Here is a 27,490-nt window from a genome sequence, read left to right as displayed (position 1 = left end):
CTTTTAGTCTATCAAATCTGTTTCCATGGCAATCTGGAGGTTGTCTCGTTGAATAGGTTTAACAATACGGGATTAACCTCATCTTTATTCACTTTATTCAGCGTAAACCTAAAGAAAGGATAAAAAAAAAAGGACATTACTGTGTAGCGAGTTGCATTAAGTTTCCACTCAAGGGAGAAAACTGATGGATTATTAGTAGTTCTTTAAAAAAATACTCCCATTCCTCATTAAAGATTTTTAGGAGAGACTCTTGGGATACTGAAGCCTGTTGCTCTGCAAATGTCAGAGCCCGAAGGTAAAAGTTCGAGTGGTCGCAGGATTACAGACTTGCTCTGTATGTACGTCCAGGTCACAAGTTCATGCCTGTCTATAATGTGCCAAAACCAAGCGGCAGCGGCTTCACATTAACAACAGCGCAGAAACAATCTGCCTTGGGTGCCTTTTCCAACAATGTGTTGAAAAGCTACTCAGAGATTTCCATGACAGTAATAACGTGCTGTAAACAGTCATTCCAGAGCCAAGGATAATTACCTGCTCAAATTCTAGTCAAAGAGTGGTATTTTAAAAGATTGCATAGGCTTGACCCAAATTAGCAATACAAAATAACGTATTAGGTTGTCATTAATTGAATTTGACATGCAGGCAGACGAGGAGAACACAGCTGGGAGAGTAGAAACAGATAATTTTGAAAATCTTTTCAAATTGAGGAAAAAGTAGCATTTGCAGTTCATTGTGAAAAATCACACAGATTCAAGTTTTAACCAGCAGATGGAGCTTATGTGAAACAAACAGGCGGAAAAGATGCATAATCATCGCCCAAAGCGGAGTTTTGGGGCGCTGATGTCAACAGGGCTGGAGGAGGACGGGGAAAAAGCGAGAAGGTTCTGGCCAAGGCAGGATCCAGCAGAGGAGGGGGGCAGGCAGTGTGCAGGCTGCACACATAGCGAAAAGGGCAAAATGTCGCTATAATGAGTAAATTGATTTAGACGTTGAGAAATCTGAAGGGGAAGAAAAAGACAAAAGGAGTCTCTAGTGTTAAAAATGCACCTGTTAGTTCCAGCTGATATGAGAAGGTCCGAGGTTTTGCTGCAAAATCAACAGTTCTGTGTTTAAGATAACCTGTTCTGCCTCTAAATACATCGCTGATTTTATGAATGAGAGGCTTTAAAAATATGTATTTAGAGTTATTCTTTGCCTCCAGAGTTTTTTGAGTCTGTAAGGTTCACAAGTTCTTGTCTGCAATTAGAAACACAGAAAGCCGACAATCTTACACCATCATCTACCTCTCAGTTAGGTCTCTAAGAAAACACCAAATGTTGTGTTGCTGTCAATAAAAGCCCTAAATCTGCCGCTGCCGATTTTATAAACCCATCAAGAAGCGCATGCGACCAGGGAAGCCCTCCACTCACCCTGTCTTGGATTTTGTAGCCCTGATCCTGCACTCCTTATATACGTCCAAATTCCTGCAGAGGTCAGCCGGTATTATAGAAGGGCTGGAAAAATAGGAGGCCCCTGCAAACCAGGGTTGCTTTTCGGTTTGTGCCTGTTTAAGCAACAGCAGAGGGTCAGCACACCATTTTAGGAGAATGGCTACTTCCAAGGGCCATTTTAATGGCAATAACATAATTTTCCGTAGCAATTTGGCAAGGCTGAGGCTGCTTGCCATGAGCCCTGGTTAAGAGGGGACAGGATTACAGCCAGCACGTGCGCACAGCTGTATGGTAGCAGGCAAAATGCTGTTGTCCCGTTGCCCCCCAGGCATATTCAGGCTTTGTCTGCCTCTGAGGAGGGAAGCAACACCAAGTATTTCTGTTAAAAGAACAGACAAGAAAGATGTTGAAGATGGATACATCGATTTAGTGAAGCCTGACGCTTAAAATTCCCGTGCAGAATTTAACCCTCTTGGGCCTCTGCTGTCGTTACCTCTTTCTTACTGTTTTTGCTGATGGTATCAGTCCTGGCTCATATTTTTCCCTAACAATCAGCCTGAATGACCCTACCCGAATATGTCTTTCCAACCTTTGAATCGCTCTCTCTTGTTTACCTTTCAGATTTAAACTTTCTACCTTATGTAATCCAGACCAAGCCTGTAACACAGATCTCACACTTTTTTATCCTGTTCTCCTTGACCTGACTCACGCTCCCGTCTCCCGTGCTGCTGTGCACTGACCTCCCCATTCCAGCCTGCGAGCCCACAGCCCCTCCTTTATTCAAGTCAAAGAGCTGCTTTTCTCAAGAGGCCTCCCCACAGAGATAATGAAAAGCAGATTAAGAGATTTTAAAAAGGAATTGGTTCCTTTGGAATGGTCAGTGCGCTTTCCCTTTCTACAACCGTCCTCTATACTGTAAATTTTCTAAATCAGTGTTTGTCTGGATGTCTGCGCCCTGACCTCAGCAGGACCTAAGCTGTTGGGCCCCAATCCTATACATGCATATGCATGCCGTGTCCTGTTGCTATCAGTAACATTCACAGAATGGTAAAGGAACAAGCGCAGTTATGTATTTGTAAAATCTAATCCTGGTGATTGCCAGATAACATCTGAAAAGTGTTGGAAAGCGCTAAAAATTAACATTTTTACCCTTGTGACACAGAAAGAATGGCAGCCTCCAAGGCAAGTAAAGTGGCAGCTCTATTGGCAACACTCCATTTGCACCTATTTGTAGGTATATAAGAAACTTGAGGGGAAATACCTAGTAAAATGTGATGTGAAGCTATAGAAAAATCACAAAGAGCCATCAGCACAAGTACATCCCAGTGGTGCTTTGCCAGTATCCTGCCTTTTTCTAATGCAGCTGAATTTCAGGCATCAGAGACAGAAGACGCTTTGTCTGGACTTTCCCATGTAATCAGCAACCTCTCTCCTGCCTGCCTTAGGCCTCTGTTCGCTTTATTACTATTATAGTATCCACTAGAGACAGACTTAGGAGGCATTCAGCCCCAAACGTCCTGTTACCTTAAAGCGATTAGTTATTTTCTCAGTAATGCATTACATGCTTTAATCCCAGTTACGCGAGTGTGCAAAGTGTGTCTAGCATGTTATATGTGTATATAAGAAAATACAAAGTTGACATAAAAGAGTTTTACCATTGGATTTGATCGGTATCCAGGGGAAGTAAAGTCCTCCCAGACCAGGTGCCCTCCTCTGAATGCAACTTCAAGAGGGAACCTTGTGTACGAACTGAAGCCTTAGCTGGGGGCTGCAAATATCCAGCAGTTTATTCGCTGGATAGAGCAAGAGGAACTCGCTGGGACTAATCTGAGCAACAGGTAGCAGCCATCCAGACTGCTCATCAGGCAGAGTGGCAAGCCCCATACTCATTCCAATACAACATATATCGATCATTTTCTTTTTTAATCACTAATCCAACAACTGAAGGAGGAAACACACCCACCAGATATCAACAAAAAGACTCCATTCCCCTTTGGCTCAGCTGGCGGCGCTTTCCTGCCGTGCCGAAGCAACAACCTCCTCCCTTTTGCGAGGCCTCTCATCCCGAGGAGCAGCCCCCGAGCTCTTGGGGCGCGGGAAGCGTATTTCATCGTGCCAGCTGGGAGCCAGGGCCCTGGGCTCAGTCCCAGCACCTGTGCCTGGTTTTCTTACAGAGCACAGCCAGCTGCTCTGCCAGGCCCACAAATGATCTGTGCGCCACATTTATTTTCATTTCTGTGTACTGCTTTGGATATGCAATGCAAATATGTTGCTTATATTTGGATTATTGCGAATACACAATTTTACATTTACCTTAACCTGGTTTGTGTTGAGGATCATATCGGAGCCATGCCATGGTTTTCATAATCCTTAAACCAGGGTTGTTGAATCAGTAGTGCCCAGGGCCCCTGTACTATTTTTTGGGGGGATTTGAAGGTGAGCAGGATATAACTGCAGGCCATTTTGGAAACCAATCACACGGAGTTTGGGAGGAAGAAGTGTTTTTGATGGCCAGTGTTTGCTAGCAAACTTTTCTGGCATTAAGCATGGTAGCAGAGATTATAGTTGACCCTGAGGATTCACAGGCACTAGATAATTGCTTTGGCTCTGACTTGGTGTAGTTCACAGCACGTTAGACTAGTCATTTCTATCTGTGACACCGAACTATCAACTGCAAACTTCCTGTGTGGAAATAATTATGCATCTTCTCTGAGTTTGCATTATATACTTATTTATCCAACAGTTCTTATGCAGAGACGCAAGGCTAGAGTTAAGAGGAGACTGCTGTCACTGCTAATAGCTTGACTCTGAAAAGCCCTCATATCATTCAAGAATCCCAGTGTAAACAGGAGCCAGGCTGGGGCCTGCGTTCTGTGCTGCAACAGGAAGGGGATACGTAGAGGTCTGGAAAATAATGAAGGTGGGAGGAAAGTCAATAGAAAACGGTTATTATCCCTGCTTATAATACCATATGAATTCAATCAGTTTATCGGGGAGCAGGGTTTAAAAAAGAACAGAAGGAAATACGTTTTCATATGAACTTGTTGCCACGGGATGTTCTAATGCCCTCAAATTGTGCCAAATGGCCTTAAGTTGTGCTAAATGGCCTCAAGTTGTACCAGGGAAGGTTCAGACTGGATATTAGGAAACATTTCTTGATGGAAAGGGTTGTGAAGCACTGGAGCAGGCTGCTCAGGGAAGTGGTGGAGTCACCATCCCTGGAGGGGCTTAAAAGATGTATAGATGAGGTTCTCAGGGACATGGTTTAGTGACAGAGTTAGGTTATGGTTGGACTCAATGATCTTAATGGTCTCTTCCAACTGAAATGATTCTATGATTCTATTCTATGATTCTAAAACCCAAAAATACAAATAAATAGGTTCAAAAAGAAAACAGACAAATTCAGAGGAGCTAGGCCTAATGAAGTCTAATGCATGCTCATCTAGATGCAATATCTGGTTTGGAAATTAGCAAGTCCCTAAACTACTGATTTTCCAAAGCGGGAACAACACAAGTGGGTAAGAGCTCCTTTTCCTAAGCATCCATCACTACTTCCCTTGTTGGTTTCCCCGCAGGAATGGACATGCCTGAGCCTGCTTTGAATATTAAAAGCCTTCTCCATTCTGCAAATAGAGCTGAGAATAAGAGACCATAAATAATTACCCGTGGGCAGCTAACGAATACCATAGGATGTGAGTCCTGAGTTGGAACCAAGGAGATATCAGAGGTGGACTGAAGGGTCACTGTTGGTGGGTCTCAAGGCACTTGACTGAAGTGTGCATGGTGGCTATGGCAGTTCGGTTGGTTCTGGACAAGCACAACAGTGTTTCTGCCATCCTTACAACTGTGGGTGTTGCTGTCACCAACAAAAGAACAAACAGATCAATAGAGTTGGGGATTTTTTGGAGACAAGTGTAATGAAAGCCAGGTCAGAAATGGAAAGATTTCAGCCTAGCTGGTAAGTACACAGAACTTCACAGCATGAAACTCTGCCAGGGTAGGGAACTCCCATCGTTTCTGGCTTTCTTACCATGGTGTTTCCTCTTTGGACTTTTGTAAAGTCCAACTTCTGCCATAATCCACCTGGCAGCAAGTTACAGTCTATCTCCCTCTAGTGGGTAATTACCCATGAAAGCCACAAGGACGTGTGCATTAAAATGTTGCCTTGCACTTGTTTCCCATGGTCTTCTTTCTTCAGGTTGATTTCTTCTTCTTGCTCCATGGTCTTTCCCTCAAATACATTCAATGTTTTCTTGATACCCTCTAATCATCATGTCTGTCCTTCCTCCATTCCTGTGCCATGTGAGGAGCTGGGCTGCTTGAGGGTTTTCTGTTTGCCTTCGATGTAAGAAGAAGTGAAAGTAAAGAAGCTGCCCAAGAATGAATTTTAAATGAAATATTCTAGAGATTGGTGGTGTTTCCACAGAGGCACATGTGAAACCCCCAGTTCACCAGAGACTTAAAAATCTGGGAAACCTTAGATGGGTTCCTGAGGTTTGTAATTGATTTTTTTTATCTGGAGTCAGTCAAATTTACAGTTGGATTTTCTTATCCTTAAAGTTGATTTATTTGGGTGGAAAATCTTCTGCATTCTGCATAGTAGCTTTTTTGCTTTGCATTTGTTGTTCCATTACAAAAAATATTAACAGCAAACTACATAAGCCAGCTGTGTTATATCTAAAGTTAGCTCTCTAACAGCAACAGTTAACTACCAAGCAGTATACCCAGAGCAAAGCTGACATTAATTGAGAAAGATAGTGCCCTCAAATATGTTGAGACAAGATGCTATAGAAATGGGTTTAACCAGCCCATGCCTTTTGTCTATGGAACTGCATTTCTCTCCTTTGCAGAGCATATGGGCTGGATACTACTGTTGTTACCCCATTGAGTTTAATGGAAATATATTAGAGATGAATCTCAAAGGTGTTTCCTTTCTCTGACTACTCTGATTTTTTTGTCTGGTTAAGCACATTTCAAAAAACAAGATGAACAAGGCAATATAGTCCAAATGAAAAATGACAGATCTAGTTGAAAGACATTTTTAGGTCAGGCTTTGATAATAATACATTTCTTGAGTGATACTAGGCTTTGTATTAATTATTATTAACACAAACAGCATTATAAAGATTATCTATTATCTTTCTGTCTAAAACTTTGAGTTATCTAAATAAATCAACGGTAAAGATATTTTGCTCCAGTCCAAATATTTTCCTGGTTCCTTGAGCCACTGGCATTTTTCTCAACTCACTGTGGTAATGCTGTTCCTCAAAAGACACTAATTAGAATCCCAACAGAGTCTTTATTATGGCAAATTTAAGTATCACAAGGAGAATGAATGAAATTAAGATAAACTGGAATTTAACTGAAACAAAGTAGGATCATGGATTATGTTCTGAGCAAATTCTTCTCCTACTAACACCTATGCAATCCACATATTTACATTATTTTGTGAAATAGCATAATACAAAAATAATTTTGCTCTATACCGTATCAGGATTATAAACAGAGTCATTTTACTTATGTGGGTAAAAAATACTGTAGCTTTTGCTCCCTTTATAACTGAGATGTCAACATAACTAATTTAATTTCACTGTAATAAAGATGAAATGAATTCCAATCCTTCTCCCATACCAGTAACAACGTATTTTTATTCAGCTGAGACATTTCATAAGCCTGCCGAAGGTAAGAATTGCAGACACGATGGAGGCAGGATGCGAAGGCAGGGAGAAGGTACTGCAGAAGAAATGTACTGATTTTTGTCTCCAGAGCTTTACTCGCATTGATGTACAGGAAAAAAAGAATCCGGCGACAATTGGCTTTCAAGACCAGCTTGTAGAGCTGACAGTAGGAAAATGTTCTTTTGCTTCCAAATCGAGTATATTTGTTCTAGAATTTGTTAAGATACTTAGACACAAAGAAACAGTGCCACATCTTTTTCTTTATTTAGGTTGGATGAGGGCTTCATTTGGCATTACGGAAACTAGAACAACTGCACTGGGCTAAACCAAAAGCCTGCGAGTCCCTTTATGCAATTTCTGGTCATAGTCAGAAACGAGCGCTTTGGGAAAGAGTATGAGAAACAGGGAAAGCACAGAGTGTTGCTGCCATTAGTCCGCTCCGCCTGCAGCAGCGACTGTTTTATTTCATCGCTGCTGATAAACACAGAAGGTAGTCTAGTGGTCTGTGCAGAGAGCTGGGAGCTGTGAATCTGCGTGTTTCAGTCCTGCCTCTGTCACCAAGGTTACCTGTGTATTGCTGTGTCCCAGCTCACGTGCATGTGCACTTGTGGCAAACCCGTCTGCAAGGTTCCGCGCTGCAGAGGCACGCACAGCCCACGCTTGTGTACCCACGCTCACATCCACGCTGTAGTTGGCCAGGTCTGATATTATGGTTTGGAGAGATTTGTTCCTCCCTAATGTTCTGCTTAACATCTGTGATTGTTTCCTGAAGAGCTGCATAATATCCCGGCGTGCTACTTACTGTGCCCCTTTACCTCTCCCCACATTCCTTCTGGTTCTTCTGTTTTTCACATGGTTATCATCACTGGTCTTTGTGCTCCTTGTGCTTTGCCTTAAGCTTGTCATCCCTCAGTGCTTACGCTCCAGAACAGCAGGCTCAGTGCAGTGTAAAAACTCTGCACATGTTTTCCCCAGCCGTGTAGCCCGAGTCAAGGTCAATCTATCAGATAGCATGGAGAGACCGAGTCTTTCAAGTGTCCCAGCTGAAGCTGCTGATAAAAAGGTGATGCTGTTGGATTTCCAGTACAACCAGAGAGATGATGTTTAAGCTACCTCCTTGAATATTCCTGTTAAAAATTTTGTTTAAAAACTACGCTCCACCTTGCTTCAGGACTACCCTGCAGTTCCCAGCAGCATGAGATCACCCTCAGAAACCAAATCCATCAGCTGCAGGCCCACTTCTGGTGAGTTCACAACTTCACTGTTGCTCCTGAAACTCGGCCACCTCCTCCTCAACTATCTCCTCCAGTGCAACCATTGTTCCCACCTCCATTGGTCTACTATTCTTCCAGAAACATGATGTGGAGGACTGCAAGCTCCACACTCAGGGCACTACTCACGATGCAGGCAAGTAGATGGGGAGCTGCCAGAATTCCTCTTTCCAACTTTAAGGTTGCAATGGAGAGCGTTTACCAGTTTGAAGCATGACTTGCCCTGTACAGCTTCTGGGCATGTCCTCCTTTCTGCGAGCTGATTCAAGCGGGCTGGATGGAAGGGCAGATTTGGGGTGTTTCTCCCCACATCCTTGCACCTCAGGTTGAGCAGAACCCTGGAGAGCTCCTCCTCTTCCTGCCCACGGCCTCCACAGAAACTGGAGGAGGCCACAGGCAAACTGGGGTTGAGTGGTGACCAAGGGTGTCTGACCCAGGGGAAGCTGGTGGGAAGATCAGAGTCAGAGGAAGGGAAGGGGGCAAGCAACAGGCTGGAATATACAGGCCCTGGTATACGGCACATCGGTGGAGGGCTGTGTATAGTCAAAAAATAAAGAATTACACATGCTTCAGTTATTTCCCCAGGGTAAAGTGAGTAGGAGTGTTCAAAGAGTAATATTTGCTTTATACTGTCCTGTGAGCACAGGTTCCATATATGCATTAGTAAGTATTTATAGGTTGTATGTTCGAATGGTGCAGGAATTTAGGCAAACACCTGAATAATCAGCAGCGTACACCAAATCCCGTCAGTCTGATCCCAATTCCAAGTTTCCTATTTCTCAGTGTTACAATTTCACAAGCAATCAAAATGGCTCCTTAGCTACATTATGTTATTATGAGCAACATCACTTGTCAAGTATTTTAAGTATGAAAAGTGATGTTGATTGTTAGGCATTACTACTCAGGTAAAAATTACACCCCAGTGTTAAAAATGCACAACAATATACCATTAACTTGTTTAATATGACAGCTTTGAAAGAGTGATATGTTTTTCTTTCGCATTTCTACTACAAGACCTTTTTTCTTTTACTTTGTTCATTAAAATTCTTTCAGCAATGAAGATGATTCAATGATTTTGCAAACCAACTTTGTCCCTAGAATGTTATAATTTGACAATTTCAAGGCTTTTCAACCCAAACCCTTGCATATGTCATATATCGCATTGCAGATTTCATCCAATAGCAGAAAATGAACTCTGAATGCAATATCATCTTATCAGTATTCCAGCACCATAAGCTTTCTCACTGCAAGCAGAGTACTGTTCATCACAATGAAACTGAAAATGGAAGAGCTGAAGGATTGATTTATATGGCCTTCAGTCAGGAATGTTCTAATTCTGACATAATCTCCCCGACTGAAATCCTAAACACTGTATAATTTTGATTTATTACCGTTAAAAGCAAGAGCTTAGGTCCGTAGATGAACAGAATACGTAGCATGGAAAAGAGCGGTGCGACAGCTCAGGAAGACTGCAAGAAAATGCAGATGTATCATGTGACTTTACTCCAAACATTGTCTCAGCGAGCAAATCCGTGAACGGGGCCGAAAGCAACTGCAAAAACATCATGCGGATGCTCTCACAAATCCACTCCGCCGCTCAGAAATCTCTCTTGATTATATGTATTTTTATAGCAAAGATAAGAGCGTGCTAATAAGGTAAAGCATGAACCACGCTATTCGCTAGAAGTTGTAGGAGATGTTTATTAAAACAGCTAATTTATGGCAAAAGAGGGCCAGAGCTCGATTCCTGATACACTACACAAAAGGCTGCTTTAGCAGGAGCTATTTTCCTCCTGCACCAGCAGTATAACCTTTTCTATGCTATTCTGTACCAAAATCTGCCCGTCATGGGGGTCTGGGGACGGTTTATCTGTGGTGCAAGGGTACCTTGGACATGTCTCTGCCTGCTGGCAGGTGGAAGCTGGAGCAGCCCTACAGTGTGCTACTTGAAAACAATAGTTTATATCTTTCAAGCAAAGTAGCTGGAGCTAAATCAAATAGAATCTTACTGGATTGAAAGGTGAATTAGGCTGGTTGTGCTGCTGCTTGGATTTTTTTTTAGGTGAGGGAAAGAGAACAATTAGAAGAAAGGACATATACAAACTATTCACAACAAACTGGTTGATAAATGTACATTAAAAGCTCAGTGAACACAGTTTTAATACCTGCCAGAACTGAAATCAACAGGTCATTTCATTCTAAGCAGACTGAGAAACAGACATTTTCCCCCCAGGTGCACCTTTTTCCTGCTCTTAGTGTTGGGTGAAATGAATGTTTGCTTCCTTCCCTCCCACATGCTCAGCCCACAGTTCCCATGTAGCCGCTTCCCAGTCCTGTTTTGGACAAACCTTTATCTTATCACCCTTGTCTTCCAAATCCTTCTTCTTTAGAGCACTTAACAGCCTCCTCTTACAAAAATCTACTTTTTACAAGTGGTACCTAATCAATCTTACTTTATCCTGGCCAGAGGACAGATGGTTTTATTTTAGAAAAAAAAAATAAGTATTTTTATTCAATGCATTTTGTGTCTGGTATGAATGCTTTAATTATAGCAGATGGCAGTCTCCTGTATGCAGGAACATTTGTCTGCTTCGCAGTATTGCACAATGCTAGTCCAAGCATATTATTCTCACCTATGAATGGGCCTGTTCCTTATTACTCCCAATGATCAAACATTACACAATTCCTCCAGTATTTTTCACTTACAGACAGTCTGAACTACAGCTACTGCAGCTGCTGTAAAAGCGCTACAGCCTCAGAGAGATTATTCCTTCCTTCCTCCATACGTTAGAGTGGATATACCAGGAACTAAATTTGTGCTTAGGGCATAGCAGGAAGTGCCTGATTCTTTTTATGTAGTTGTAGAAAGGAAAAATAAAAGAGAAAACAAAACAAATTTGGGTGGAATCAAATTTAGGACACTTATGCTCTCAGCTATAGGGACACAGTTTTCAAGAGTAATAAAATAAATTGTATCAGTAACTGTTTTACTAGAATGACAAAAAGGCCTATAAGCAGTGGACAAAAGAAAACAAAAACCACACTGCATATTATTTTTATAGTCAATTAGCATAATAGTCATATATGGTGCATATCGATGTATATGAATACAATACAGACAATATTTGATTCTTTGGACTAGAAAACTTAACGTAAAGCCCAGTTCTGCAAACCAATCCTGGCATGCTCAATTTTCAGCATGAGCTGTTTATTGAATGCTCAAATGAACGTATTTATCTGTTGGAAAATCAAAACAGCAGATGAAGTAATATCTTAGATTTCCCGGTGGTGAATTCATTAGCAGAGTCAGTTCTGGCCTCAGCCTGCCATCTTATCCACCAGACAGCACTCACCTTCCAAAGTAATGACAGCTGATCGTAAAAGCTTAACAGCATTTTGGTACACAGGTAAAGCAGATAGTGACAGGAGTGAAGAGTAGCACTGTACCTTCTTCAACCCACAGCAAACCATTAAGTAGGAGAGATTAAGAACTAGACTTTTTTTGGATGGTTATCATTACCCTCAACAACTATAAAAAGCTCCAGGTCAAAAGGTTCTGACTCACTTGTTGAAGGGTACGAGCATCTGTGGAGGAAATTCGGGGTATGGGCTGTCCCTGGTGGCTAATCCCTGTGGAACAGGTGCACAGCAGTGTGCCAGTCCCACATCGCAGCGGGGCCGGCAGCCAGGGATCTGGCTCAGAAAAGAAGATGCCCATTTGGAAAAGAGGTGGAACAAAAAGGGCATTGCCTGTCTTGGCATCTTTCCTGAGTGGCTTCCACTGGTGAAGTTGTGGTGCCCTGGTAGAATTGGGAAGCCTTTCTCTGCTCAGTGCACATTAGTGGTAATGCCTTACTTGTCCCTCCCCAGTACCAAGTTCTCCTGGGCCGCAGCAGCAATGCTCAGGTGAAGTACTTTTGCAGCCAATGTTTGTAACTGTAAAAATCAACAGATTCTCTATAAATTGGTGACTTAACATTTAAAAATATCAGTAGAATGCATAAGTAGCAGATCAGTCTAATCTAAGGTTGAAGAACATTTATTGAGCCCTTTCAGGACAGAAGGCAGAAATATTGCAAAATTGACTTTCAAATGAATGAACAAGGAATATAGACTCAAAATCTCTACTCTGGCAGATGCTGAACCCAGTGTCATTTGATCTGCAGTAGCACTTGGGTGTCTGAATAGGTCAGCTGAAGCAGAAGGAAACCTTTCTCAAAAATTACTGCTCTTGTTCAACTAGTCCAAACTGGTGGCTTCTGAATAAGACAAAAAAAATTTCTTACATTATAAGTAATATAAATAAAAGTCTTTTCACTGCTTCAGGTACACCTATTAAAAATTATATGTTACAGAGGCAGAGAGGATCCTGTTGTCGGACCTGCACTAGACAGACTGAAAGACTTTTTGAAGGGATTTTATTTTTCAGTCTGAAATACAACATACCTTTCAGTACAATATTTCTGCCTGAATAAAGTAATTCCATTGATGGAGAGTCTGTCAGTCATAGCTTGATTATGATTATAATTTATTGTAAACTCACTGCATTCTTTATTAACCTGTAAAAATATTAATACTAATAATTATTAAACTTGAGAACAATACAAAAAAGAGAGAAAGAAAAAAATAGGGAAATGAAGCTCATTAAATGTCTGGTTCCTATTGATTGCCAATTGCTGCTAGTGTTAAATTAAGAGGTTATTTTGTTGTCCTCTGCAGCCAAGCTCAGCCATACTCCATTCAATAACCAACAATTTAGGTCTTTGAGTTTAATAATAATTATAATAAAAGTATTCCCCACTTTCTGGCATGCTGTGTTTATTTTAGGATATTAACACAGCAATCCAAACACAACACGTAAGACTCCCTCAGGGCTTTCTGTCTCACATCCCAGACCTTCTGTTTCTTTATAAGCTTTAACAGCCACAGTTATAAGAGATATAAATAGTTCGAAGCACAAGAGAATCTCTCTTCCCTGACAGAATCTTTATTTACAAGCTGTGCAAATCTAAGCAGGTCAAATAGTCCCTTGCTGGCAGGTTAATAAGGCCCACCTGCCAAATAAACCCACCAGTGAACTCCACAGGGCCTACATAAATCCAAAAAGCTTGGACAAGAGAAGATTTTCTCCCTAGGAATCATACAGAGATGGGATGCTTATAGTTCAAAAGGCGTTCATCTTTCAAACTCCAGAGTGCTTGTCTACCTGGCACATACTCACGAGTATTCAAAAACCTTGCAAAAAACATGGCTCTTAAGTTCAGGAAGACACCATTATTTAACATTTATATTTCAGTATTGCTTACAGGACACCTACATGCCAAGAGCTCCTGTACTGGCACCACACAAACATGTAAGGCTTTTAAGTCTCTGCCCTTTAGAGTTTTTAAAAGGCAAATATAGTTGGGTCATAAATCCTTAAAGTTATTTATGACTTAGCATACAATTAATTTGCCTACAATGCCAGGAAAGAGAAATGGAAGAATAGGGTAACCGATTATTTAAGCTGACCTATAAATTAATTCTCACAAGCCACAGTACATTTTTTAAATTAATATTGACCACTATCAAAGTGGGATTCTGGTCTAAGACCTGAGCTGTTCAAACACCACTCTTGGGTAAAGGTTTCCCACTGAATCAATGACTTCTTGATGTTCTTTCCTGAACCAGCCAGGCCCAGCAACTGTCCCGATGTGGGCATATCCATAGACCTTTCGAGAGGCCTAGTCACTATGTTTATATTGCATTGTAAAAAGCATTTCCAAAGTGTCCTTCAGGTTTCTATTTGCTGTTCGTACAGTCAGCAAACTGGTAAACCCTGAGTGTTCCTCCTGATATGTTGGACTGGTAGGACGGCCTCAGGCAGATGAGGACAGCCAGCCATGCAGCAGAAGCTCCCCAGCCCAAGGTTCTGAAGCAGGAGCTTCTGATCCATTCATGAAGGGAGTTAGTTTACCTTTGCGTGCCAAGCGAAGAACTGCAGCCATGCCCAAGCTGAATCACAGGCAGATCGTATGTCCCAGCCTCAGAGGTGCCAACAGCAATCAGAGAGGGCGATATATGGCTGGAGAGGCAGCGTGCGTGTATGGAGGGCGGGGATCACAGGTCCAATTTTAACTAACCAGCAAAAGTCTGATGAAGTTCTTCAATGTATCCTGAGGGACACATCCATAACAGGCCTGCTCCCTGCCTGTAAAAATCCTTGAGGACAGGTTAAAGGCAAATCAGGGATCATATGAAAATGCATGCAGCTATTCCTTCCTGCAGGTCTAGGCTGGGCTAGACCAGACTCCCCACAGGCACTGGGGATCAGAGCTGTATTAAAACATATAGGATTGTGGCTGCAAAGAGACAACTCATTTACGTAACACTAAGTACGTATATTTGCCAGTGACTCCAAATATAAGTCAAATGTAACAGTTTACAAGTGTACATGAAATAAGGAACACATGTAGAATGTCCATTCAAGACAGCATGCTGTGGCAAAGCATTTAACTGCACTGTGAAGGCCTCAATGTCAGATCACTGGAGGGAATGCTGGGGTTTGGGATTTTTGTCTTTTAGGTGAGCTGTGTGCTGGGAGGGGTGTATTTTCAGTCAGGTGCAAAGTTACCTTTGCTAGCCCCTATAAAGGACTTCTGGGGCAAGACAGGAGTTGGGGCTTTGAAGCACAGGTTAGGCTCCCAAATTCCAAGTGCCATTTAAATGCCTATCTCCTCCTTTGGACTAGTGCAAACAATTTATTCCTGCCTTGAAGAACCAGCTCAAACCCAAAAGATGCAGATAACCTCAGCCCTTCAGCAAATACCACATGCCCAGTTGCTGTAGCAATTGCAAAAGGAGTGTCCAACACATGGTGGCTTGTGTTCATGGGGATGATGCTATTATTAGCACAGTGGTACTACAACCATGTCCAGCTTCAGTGTGAGACAAGAGTGGGTGAATCTTCACATAGCCTCTCCTACACACCAGCCAAGCCCAACACCTCTTCTCAGCTGAGTACATCCTTCATTTGAATCACAGTTTAGTTCAGCTGCTGGAAATGCAGCCGAGACAGTCCAATGTTTTTTCTACTGTACGTAAACTGGATGCAGATTTGGCGCTGGAGCCAGAAATGCCGCAGTGGGATCACTCTTGCATACAGGGTTGAGCTGCTGACAGTGAACCGCGGTCTGACTCTGCAGGCAGCCCAGCAGCCACGTTTTGCTCCCTGCCACGGCTCGTTCGCCAAGCAAGGGCATCTCGGAAAACGCCTGCACTGATTTGCAAAGTGTAAGCTCTGGCTCATTAACAATAACTGAAGCGAACAAATATAGCTTAGAGGAGCGAGCATATCAAGCTCAAGAAGAGTGTAAGAACATGGTAAAATGTGCAAGAAACACATCCTACTCCTTTCGTTTTTCACAGCACAGGTGATAATTTAGAAGTTAGGCCTGCATTTGCAAACGGCTCATCGTACGCCACGAATCCAGTTGTTTCAGCCCTCATTTGTCAAGTACATTTGCACATACTCAACACCAATATAAAACAAGTGCTAGGCATCTTATATAAAAGTCTTCAAACAGTTCTCAGAATTAGTGGATAGTTCTGAAAAGGTCTGTCATGAGCATTTTTCTCAAGGCATATATACCAAGTAAATGGGATACGATCACAGTTACAGTTTCTCAGCACAGGAAATTGCCAGCCACCAACATAATTAGAAACAGTTCATATGATCAAATTAATCATTCAAAAAAGGAGCAATTACTGTTAACAGAATAATGGCATGCCTTAAAAAAAGAATGAAATTAACCTTTAGGACCGACATGGTTACCCTTACCATTCTGTACTGAGGCAGCAAAGATTAATATATGTGCAAAATAAAACACTCCATTAGCATCTGCTGAAAACAGAAGTAGCATTATCTATCTGGCCTATTCAACCCTTAACAAACTTTATTCTTTGGCACTGGCATAGAATGGGAATATCAATAGTCACTTCTCTGCCAAAATAGGAAAAAAAACCACAACACACCAACCCCTCTGCATGCACACACACACACAAACAAAAAACCCCCACAAAAACAACACACAACTTTAAGACTTCCATTGCTATATAACTAACTACATTATGTTCATCGCTGAACAATAATTATATGAAGATTAAGCATAAGTCAGTAATTTGAAATGCAGCAGAATTAACATTCAAACCTACATTACAGCTCCTCAAAAGCTAAGAGTTATAGAGTTAAGCTTTAGCCTTAACATGCTAAAAATCTAGAAATGCATAGCAAACATATTGCAAAAGAACTGTAATTTTGCTCTGTAGTGCTAAACATTAATTCTGATAATGAATGTATTTCCGTATTTGTACTTCTAAACGAGATTAAATTTATGTTTATAAACACAGTAACATACTATGCTATCAATAGATAGAAGAGTTAATGTGTTTTGAATCCTCAAGCTGTGTGTTTCTACATAGATTAGATTTATTTTATTCTGAATGTCAGCAATGTTTAAATTAAGTCATACTGATGTTGCAGATAATGAGAGACATATAACTTCCATAGATAAATTTATTAGCGCACTGAAGTTACTTATACCGGGCTGGAGCATGTTAGCTGCTTGGAACTGGTATACAGCTGGTTTTTATCATCCCAACACTGGAAAACAGCAGGGAAATGCTCCTCAGTTTTCCTTTCTCCTGGCCTCTGCCTTCCCCTGAAGCTGTATCACACTCCCTCATGTCTTCAACTTTCCTCTTCCTTTTGCTCCCTTAATGACACTTCCCTTCCTTCTGCTCAGCACAAATGATACGAACACAAATAGTTATTTGTGAGAAAAGTGACTTTTACTCCATTCTCCTCCTAACTGAAAATGTAGCTGGTAAACAGTCCAATGTACAACTCACAGTATGAAGAAGATTCACATTTAACTGTATATTTTCTTTGAGATAATAATTTCACACTCAGAACAGCATTTAAACTATAAGCTACAGTTGCACTTAAGATGTCTCATATTTGGACAGAGGCTGATTCTGTTTGAAATTATCAAAGCAGATATTTTCTTTTTCCCAAATAATCAACTTTCAATTAAGAAGTACTATTACTCCATTTTTATATGAGATTACACAAAACATACGAAAAGTCCAAAAAGCCTGTACCTTCTCATTTTCAAGTTTATTTAACAATTCTAATACACAATGCTGAATTTTTAAATATGATTTTCAACAAACTTTCATTCAATTTAATGTATGTGTAGGTTCTCAAGAACACATTTCTTACTGTACTTTTAGGTTGACTATGCTACACTTAATATAAAATATTTTGAAATGCTCATTTAAATTTTATACTTCATTCTTTCTTTAATTCCACGTCAACAGCTTGGTGTCTCCACATTAAATGGCATGCAATACATTGCATGGCCAAAGACATAAATGGAAACACGTCGATCAAGATTTTTCTTAACAGTGGCGATGACAGACTGACATGCAGAGGGATCAGTGGCTCTGTCTAGCTATACCTAACATAGCTAAGGAAGGTTCAGACAGGTTGGAAACAACAATTACTCACAGTTAATCCGAAGAAGTAACACAGACTGCTGGCCAAAGTCAGCGCTCAGGTGATGGGTTGCCAGCTGACAGCGTGAGAGTAACGGTGATATACCAGGGACAATGCTGGGAAGATCTCTGCATCAGCGCTACGACAGAACAGGACAATGGGCAGCATTAACTTTTCCCACGTATTCATGTTTTGAAGGAGAACTACAATGTCTTCAGTGTAAGACCCTAATAGTTGGGAGCCTGTGAAACAAGAAAAACCTACATTTGTAGATTCTATACGGCCTAGTACAGTCCTTATCTCATTAAACACCTGTGGCACAACAAATACGGAGGAAAAAATTATTCACAGAGCGGGTTGTCAGGCACTGGAACAGGCTGCCCAGGGAAGGGTGGAGTCACCATCCCTGGAGGGGTTTAAAAGGCATTTAGACAAAATTCTTAGGGACATGATTTAGTGCTAGATTCAGGTTATAGTTGGACTCAATGATCTTGAGGGTCTCTTCCAACTGAAATGATTCTATGACATCCTGTGATGCTGTATAACTAACTTGGGAATATCTGATTAACCCATCAACTGCACTCATGTAAGTTCAGTTTAACTCCAGTTGTAGTTACGTTTACATTGCCACCAAGATTATCTGCGTTCAGGAAAAATATTTACTAAACAATGCTGAAGCAAAAATAAAAAAGGATACAAGGAATTTAGAAAGCAATCAATCCTTCTGGTCCACACAGGAGAGAAATGTAAACATGAAGCTCCTGCCACAAACATCTATAGCGAAATTAAACGTGCTTGCTAATTGCACCATCATTACAATTGGCCTTCACCAGGAGAAAGGCAAAGCTTTAGCACAGAGACTGCTGATCTCTGTTATTTCCCACAGCAAGAAGTGCCCCAAAATGTGCCCCATCCCCTTGTTAACAGTGCTGACCAAACTCTCCAGGGAGAGAGTTCTGCACTGTTGCGTGGAGTAGTGCCATGCACGTACAATTTGTTTCTGAGCTCTGCCCAACGTAGTGAAACTACAGCAACTGCATTGTAGGCCTGAGCTTTTCTGGCACTCTGTGTCCCTGTGGTGACAACAACAAAATCTTCCTTCAGCTTCAGAATTTCAGCATATCCAAACATATGCCCAAGGTCAGGGGCACTGACTACTGTTATTGCTGAATAAATGATCTTGGAAAAAAGTGTTTAAATTGTAAATTATCTTTCAGCCTCATAACTAATAGATAATCTCTACAATAGTTAAGTGTTCCTAGAACAATATGTAACCACTACATTTACTTAAATTCCTTTATTGAGTTAAACAGCGGGATATTGATCTGGATGCTATTTCTTAACACAATATATCCATAAAAGTTGTGTGTGAGGAGCAACGAAATTTTAGATACCAAATGAAACAGGAGTCACTAATAATGAATGCTATTAGCTGCTCTAGTTGTACATCTTCTGGTTTCAATGACTTGTTCAGCTATACAAGAAACATCAAAATGTTAAAAAATATTGACCAATTCAAAATCACAAGAAAATGTAATGAAAGAGAATAAAATCTCCAAGAGGTTCAGTCTGGAAATTTGCAACTACTAGAAACAGATTAGGGGACATCTACTTCAACTGTTTCAAAGGCATCACTCAAGTATTATTTGTCAGCACAATCTCATTCTGCAGTGTGTGGGCATTTACCCCATCAAAAGTCAAAACTTTTTTGAACTCAGTTTTCAGGAGTGTAATATATAACTATATGCACTTGCAAAGAATCAGCCTCTTTGCATACTGCAGTGAAAAAATTGAGACCTTTTGATTATCATGATACGAGCTCAAGGAAACACGATTGCTTTTGAAATTAAAAGCAAAAAAACCTGCATGTGCAGTTTCTGTTTAAATGGGTCACAACACTGGAAAAGTTTGCACCAGAGCCTATGTACAGTATAAACTGGTGCTATTCCAGTTAAAGGTGTTAACTCCCAGCATAAACTTACCTGTAAATTTGCATGGTGAGTCTATCAGGAGGTAATTACATGGTTGCAAATCTTAGTAGCATAGACAAGGCCAATGATCCACAGGAGTTGAAAGGGCTAGGGAAGATTTGTTGTCACCTTGACCATGATAGCAAAATCCTTCCATTTAAATCTTAAAGAACTGACAGAGAAGGCAAACATGAGAACAACATTATCTGGAGGATCTTATGCATTAGTAGTAAGCAGAGAATAAAAATATGCATCTCCTTTATAAGTCATACATGGAGATGGATTTGTATTATTGAGCCTGAACAGCGAATTTATTCCCAAACAAAGTAGATAGCAAAATAACAGGATTTGCATCCTTCTATTTATTTGTATTGATAACGGTGCCTCTATTTGTAATTAGAAGACATTTTCTTTTCCTGTAAATGTATATAACTGAACTTTAGAAACTGAACTTAATTCAAATTAGCTATTTTAAACTGTGATGGCACTTTTTCTTTAATGCTGTAAATACTGACATTCCAAAGATAAATCTTGCTTGTCTAACACCTTAAAGATAGTGTATTTTTTTTTTTTCAGAAGGGCTGTAAAACAAGTTAAGGTACCTTTATCACTACAGACAGTTTTCCTTCAGCTACCTTGAGATTAAAGTTTTAATCAGCCGAAGATTAGGTTTTTCATTACTAAGTAATTAACACTAAGCTTGCACTGCTCGACTCTTAACTGCCACGCTAAGGTGCGCCCACCATTAAACACATATAGTAACAGTGACAAACTTTAACATATAAAAGCAAATTAATGATTATGTAAAAAAAAAAAAAAAATATATATATATATATATAAGCCTTTCTGTAACAGATGGCATAATTTCACCGTCATCCAGAAAGTACAATGCTGATGTGCTCCCCCCTTCTGTTATCGTCTGTTTACCTTTCACAGGAGCTGCATTAGGCCCTTGGAGACCAGGTTAATACAGTATCCATAGCACCGAGGGACTGTGTTCCCTGCCTGGTGCAGAGAACACAGGTTCTCAGAGCTCCACAAATCCTTCAGCAAACCATTGAAAGCTCTCAAGAATTGGCCACTACCTGCTTTACGTTAGCTTCTGCAACGGTTCATGAGAATATTTGTTCCTGCTGTAACATGACAGATATTTAACGATTTGGCCTGCACTTTCAATTGGCAAATTGCAAGCACGTGTTCTTATTTTGATGCTTAAAAAACCAACAACTAAACAAACCAAAACCAAAGCAAAAGAAAAAAAAATAACAAACCAAACAAACAAAACCAGGCCATACTTCCAGAAGAGACGGCCCTGGTAATTCACAGCCAGGCACACTCGGGTTCTTACAGCCATCTGACAGCCTCAAATTGGGTGCAGTTGTACAGAAAGTCAAAACATTTGGCTTAAATCAGCTTTTTCAGAGCAACAGCTGAGGCCAGTGGGTGACGAGGGCACGGTCACCGATCCGGTGTCCCTGTGCCTAAGGTGGAGATGAATAAAAATATAAAAATGTTTAAAAAAATTAAGTGTTTTCCACCGACCTCTGCGGGGCTTCGACGCGCTCTCGCCCACCTGAGGATGCCGCCGCGGCGAGCCAGGCCCCCCCCGAGCGGGCCGGACCCCACACAGCTCCCGCCTCCTCGCCCCGTGGCCTCCCCTCCCCTGGCACCCGGCCCGCCCTCCTCTTCCTCCCCGCCGCCGGCTGCGGTGCTGTCGGGGCGGGCGAGCCGCAGAGCGCCGGGCCGCTCCCGCCGGCGGCGCGGCCGAGACTGGAACTGAGACTAAGGCTGGAGCTGGAACGGGCGCTGCTCCGGGCCGCGCGTGCGGGCGGCTCCGTGCGGGGGGATTTGAAACAGCCGCTCCAGGGGCAGCGCAGCGGCGGCGGCCAATCAGCGGCCCGGATTTTTCGCGCTGGTTCTGGCCGGAGGAGGGGGCGGGGCCGCCGCGCAGGATCGCCGGAGCCGCCGCCGTTGCCGCCGCCGCTGCCGCTGTTGCCGTGTCGCCTCAGCTCCCGCCGCCGCTCCCCGGCACCGAGCTACCGCCGTCGCCTCTGCCCGGCTCCCGGGGGAGAAGGATGCGCTAGGGCACAGGTCAGTAGGCCGGCAGCGCGACTAGCGTCTCCCCCCGCTCCGCGCCTCCCCGGGGAAGGGAGGAGGCACCCGGGGCACGTTCCCGCAGGCCCCGGGCGGGGAGGCGGGAGCGGCGGCGGCGAGGCTCCGTGACCCGCGGAGATGCTGCCGCTCGGTCCCGCGGCCGCCGGGAGCCCCCCTCTCGGGCTGGGACCGCGGGCCCTGCCCGGCAAAACGCTGTGGGGACCGGGGGTCCCGTCGTGGGGCATCCACTCCCCCTTCCCCTGGGGACTCCCCCTCCGCCGCCGCTCCGCTCCCCTCAAACTTACATCGCGCAGCTCCCGTATCCCCCATCCCCAGAAAAGGGCTTTTTTTTTTTTTTTTGTTCGCTTCCCCCGTCTCTCTCTTCCCCTCCCTCCCCCCGCTACCTGGCCCTCGCTGTGAGGCCGCGGGCCCCCTCGTCACCCTCCCCTCATCCCCCCTTCCCCATCGGAGGCTGCCGCAGGATTTGTGCTGGTGGCTGGGCCTGACTCTTGGGTGGCGGAGGAGCGGAAAGCAGCGATGCCGGAGTCCCGGCTGTTGCAGCTTCATCCTTTCCCCCCCTCCCTGCCCTCCTCCTCCTCCCCGGCGCTGCGGGGGGTCGGGGGCGGCATAAAGGGGTAAGGGAGAGGTGCTCACCCGTCCCACCTCCCTCCTCCGGCGAGGGGGGGGATCAATCAGTGCAAATCAGAAAGAAAACCGGAGGAGCTGGGGAAGCGATGGGAAAAAAAAAAAAAAAAGCCTCTCCCGGGGTTTAAACCGCCTCCCTAAGGGGTGAGGTGGCTGCAAATGCCCCCCCGTGGCGATGGGGGTGTAGGGAGGTGGAGGCTGCTCCTGCCCCTTCCCTCCGGGTAGAACCGGGATTGTACGGCAGCAGGAGTGAATGTAACTCTGGATATGTATGGAGGGGGAAGCCATGTTTGATTTATTCCTCCACTAAACCCTGGTGTGATGTTCCTTCTACTTACACCCTTCTGCAGTCCACCCTGGACCTGTACGGGAGGAGAGCCTTGTTAGGGGAGCGGAAAAGAAAACATTCCCGCGAAGGCGGACGGACTCGTTGGCTCAATCTTCATTAAGGATAAGAGGATAGGGCTCTTGTAACTTGAATTGATATTTGTGTGGTAAAAGAGCCTGGGGAACTTGTATTCCCAAGGCCATAGTTACAGCTCATCCGCTGTGGCTTTACCGCTCTGGGGGCGGAGGAGGGAATTTGCCACACTTCTTGAACATATTTATACTTGCTTTTTGGTTTTGTGTATTTTTTTTCTTTTAAATATGTCGGCTGAAAGGAGGAGTAAATACTAGTAGAAGTACAGAGGCAGTAAACACCGTATTTAAACAGATTTCAGATAAAATGGGCCTCTTGCTAACAGGCTTTAAACAGGCGAGAGGCTGGTATCAGTCATTGCCCATGTATTTTGTGTGCGTGAATAGTTTCCTTATTGGCATTTGCATTAAAATTGGTTCATAATGATTCTTAAATTCAGGAGCTAGTGCTGCCGGCGCTGAATAAGCTAAACGAAGTCTGCTTTAAAAAAAAAAAAAGGAAGATATGTTTGGCGTTTAGCCTTTTCAGACATCTAAGGAAGGTAACTGTAAGCACTGTGGTGTGGCAATGAAGTTTGTAATAGATTTTGCAAAGAGTCCTTGCTGGTGGTTTATGTGGGCATATATATGCTTACTAAAATTCCTTAAACCTGGAATGTGTGGCTTCAGCTGCAAGAATAAATTGGTTCTTCACCAGAATGTTCGTATGTTAGTAGAATTTCTGTAAATTCATCCCTGAGGCTATTATTTGCTTGTTTTGCTGTGGGAATTTTGCTCAGGAAATGCAGCATATCAACCTTAATGAACTCCTCAATTTCACAGTGTGGTATTATTTGGCTGTTGGATGTAATCATTGAATAAAACCGCTGTTTTGCAGGACTACTCAGGGCTCAGTACTTACAGTATGTGCAATTTTTGGTTATGCCAGTAAGCATTTATATCTCATATATTAAAGCATCCTGAGATTTTCATCTAGTATGCAGCCATCAGAAAATATGACAGTTTTTTCAGTCTTTGAATATAAAAGCTCTGGATATTCCTGGAGACTATATGGCAAGTACTTGTGACGGTTATAGGAGTATCCACCCTCATACATACTCGGAAAAATTCAGGTATTAAAAGAACAGTAAAACCTACTAATTTACCGAATATTACTTGAAAAATGTCAGAAGAAACTAGGTCATTATACTTTAAAGGTGTAGATTTAAAGTAGTTTAGAAAATGGAAATTAAATGTAAAATATATTTCCTCTTAGTTCAATATGAATCCAACAAATGGCTAGTAAGAATAATAAAAAAATGGGTTTAATATCTGTAGGGCTACGTGCTTTTTCTGAAGCCAGTGGTTGTTTTGCAGATGAGACTATTGCATTTAAATTACTGCCTGCATGCAATAGACTGGATATTACAACAAAAACAACGCCACTTTGTTTTAGACTAGGAGCAAAAAGATTGTGGAGGAGGTTGCTTTCTAATATTTGGGCAGTGAAATTGATGTGTAAGGGTATACAAACCTGCATGCGTGTGTATATTTTAATATATATTCATCTGTGTCCAAAACATTACGCTGACAAAATGGCAAAGGAACGGAAAGAAGGGATTGTTTTTCAGTGTCCTATTGTTTGTGGCCCATTCACCTCTCACTTTTGCACTGAGGCTGCTTTTTGTTCCACCGGTGTCAGTGTGTTTCCCAGGCGAGGCCTTATTTCTCCAAACTGATAAACGCTTGTCTTTCCCTGTGGTCGATCAAAGCTGATCGACTGCATTGGGACTCCATGCAGATATAACGGTTCACCTGCTCTGGTCAGATTACTGGATTGAGGATGTAGTTTGTGATGAGGAGAAGATAGAAGCATAATTCTTGCAGCGTTTCGGTCACCTCTGGTCACTGCTGCTTACATAACTGCAAGGCATCTCTTCAGTTTTAATCGCAGAAGATGGTTGAGTGCATGAAAATTGGAAATATTTTCTGTGTAGAACAAGGTAAAGCACCTCACTTTTTTCTGGGGAAAACATTTTCACCTTTCCTCGAGAGCACTGTGCTGCACAATGGGAAACATCCACTAAATGGTGTTGCTGGAAACAACAGATACTCTGACATTCAGTAATCAAACATCAATAAAGCAATGCTTGGTGGGACTAATAATAATGCGGTAGATGATGACAACTGCATGTTTTAGTACTATGTTTGTGGCTATACTATTTGAGCTTTTTCCTTACTTTTCTGCAAAGACAAATTAAATGGCCTTGGGGTTGAGTAAATGTGATAAATCTGGTATAATTCCTGAATGTAGCCTTTGGAGGAAGGAAGAATGGAGACACCGAAGTGGATAAGTAGGCCTGTGTTTCTAGGAAGCATTGCTTGCCAGTTAGGATGTATCTTTGAGAAATGTCTTCACTGAGAATGTGCTGTAGTCTTGGTGGTGTAAATGCGAAGGTGGAGATGGAATATGGCACCAGGGTAAGTGGTCAGGTGGTGAAGTGGAGAGAGAAAATAATTTCCTATCAGAGCTTGGCATAGGAGTCCAAATTTCATATGGTGCTTAGTTGTGGAGGACTTGGGAGAAAGGGGGTGGGTAAGGACAGCCTTGTTGACGTGCCAGTGGTCGCCTTGCAGCTTGTAAATTCATGTAGCTGGTTGAATGGGCCAGCTATTTTATAAAATTGATGGTTACTTGGAAGGCTTTGGTTCTGAGAACATTTTTGAAGGAAAAGAGAGAAACTAGCTAAATTTACCCTTCCCTACACCTTCAGATTAGCTTCTCTACGACCTGCAGTCATTGAAGGTAATAAGAAGGCAATATAAATGTATTTACTTTTTTGCTTTCCGTTTACATTGACAGAAATTACAAAAGTCATATGTCAAGTGCTATTTTTAATGTTTTTATCAAGTCAATAGTGTCCAGCGTAGATATTTTATATTTTCTAGCATCAGCTGGAAGAGAAGTTTTTAGAACATGTTACAAGGGAAACTTAGACCATACTCTATTCTGCTGCACTTCTGGTGAATAGCAGACTTCAAAAATAAGCAATATTCCTGGAGAACAGATCACATATAGTAATACGTTGTGTATGGTGGTGATAGGTTAATGCATAGTCCATCATGCATTACTTGGCTTCCAAGCAACCCTAAACTTTAGCGCCAGATAATCTATTGACTCCCCAGTACATTTGAAAGCTGCTTCTATCCAAATCATATAACAGATTATATTATAAAATGACTTTTTTAAAACACATCTTGTGTGCAGGAAAGAAATATGTGTTAATCATGGTTGAAACAAAAGCAAAGTTTCTACTATCCTTCTTGTTAATGTTAAGTAATAATACTATTACATGGAAATTGTTCTGGTAGTACAATGGTGTGATGAGCTACATGTAGAAATTAGATGTTTGAAAATCTTTTTGAACATTTCATAGAGATCAGATTGACTAAGTATGGATAAGTGAAGCACTAGCCCATATGTACTTCAGGGTATTCTTATGTTGGGCAGAATTACTTTTCCCTGGGGCACCACTGATGTAGGTTCTCATATGTGACATAATGTAAAACTAATAAAATATGTGTGACTTAAAGCATGTGTGAAATTGCAAGGGCTATTAAACAGGTGATGGCTTAGTTTCTAGCTTTGTCCCTTTCCTTTTAACTTGTCCTATTTTTATCTTAGTGCAAGATAGCAATTTGATCTTGTTTTGAACTTTGGTATTCAGCTCCCCAGCACAAATTAGAGCTATTTTATATCCATCCATATTTGGTGTAAGGATATGTATGTGGCAAATGACAGGAAAACTATAGCACGATGTGCTACTGAGATACACGTTCATAGAAGCTTTAACATTTTTTCTTCTTCTGTCTGTGAAAGGTACTGTCAGTTTTGTGTGTGTCTCTTTGAAGAAGCACAGGCCGGTCTCACTCTGTTGGGTGACGGGGATGGCCATTTAACTGTCGTCGTGAAGCCTCTTCTGGTCTGTGCCTCAGATCAAAACACTCAAATACTGGCATTTCACATCTATGCTGAAATACACATAACAACTTCGAAAATCTGTGTTTTAAAATAATAATAACCTTTAAACATAGTTGGTCTTGAGGGCTAACATCAGAATTCCATGTTTTCTTTGTCATGGTCAAAATCAGAGAGTGAATGTTGGCCTGTTCTTTGAGTTTTGTCTTACTAAATAAGAGATAACACCAATGAGCAGAAGATGAAATATTTTGCAACAAAAGTATTTTTCAGAAAGAGGGATGAAGTTAGGAAAGATTTTATTAGAAATGCGATCTAAACACCATTTGAAATATTTTGAAAAGTTACTGATAAAAGAATTAAAGAAGCAGTAGGACAGAGATGCAGTAATGCTGTCTGCTGTCACAATGTTTGTGACCCATTTTGTTTATTCATTCTAATAAGTTGAAGTGTAAGTGTTCCTGCTGTGGCATGGGTTAGTCTGTG

The 27,490-nt window shown here is 42.0% G+C and overlaps 1 protein-coding gene and 1 long non-coding RNA gene across 7 annotated transcripts in view; one reads left to right on the top strand and one right to left on the bottom strand.

Moving 5' to 3' along the window:
- NSD2 (nuclear receptor binding SET domain protein 2) overlaps positions 1–27,490 on the top strand; it is a 101,106-nt gene that overhangs the window by 3,889 nt on the left and 69,727 nt on the right. For 3 of the 4 annotated variants that reach the window (XM_082050234.1, XM_082050232.1, XM_082050235.1), the window contains exon 1: positions 21,819–21,978. The exons of the other annotated variant lie outside the window; for it this stretch is intronic. The gene's annotated coding sequence lies outside the window, so the exon portion shown is untranslated. Of the gene's footprint in view, positions 1–21,818; positions 21,979–27,490 lie in introns of those variants that run through there. 4 annotated transcript variants of the gene reach the window in all.
- On the bottom strand, positions 16,820–21,570 carry LOC309438605. 3 transcript variants are annotated; one of them, XR_014183823.1, is made up of 5 exons: positions 21,461–21,570; positions 21,183–21,368; positions 19,900–20,059; positions 17,930–18,056; positions 16,820–17,154 (listed from the first exon to the last, which is right to left on the bottom strand). It is a non-coding gene; the product is annotated as an uncharacterized lncRNA (long non-coding RNA). The 3 variants fall into 3 exon arrangements; XR_014183824.1 differs by having other exon boundaries at positions 21,183–21,526; XR_014183825.1 differs by having other exon boundaries at positions 19,900–20,050; positions 21,183–21,526.

The sequence above is a fragment of the Streptopelia decaocto genome, assembly GCF_964273445.1.
Source record: "Streptopelia decaocto genome assembly, chromosome: 4".
Classification (NCBI taxonomy): domain Eukaryota; kingdom Metazoa; phylum Chordata; class Aves; order Columbiformes; family Columbidae; genus Streptopelia; species Streptopelia decaocto.
This window is presented reverse-complemented; position numbering and strand designations above follow the sequence as displayed.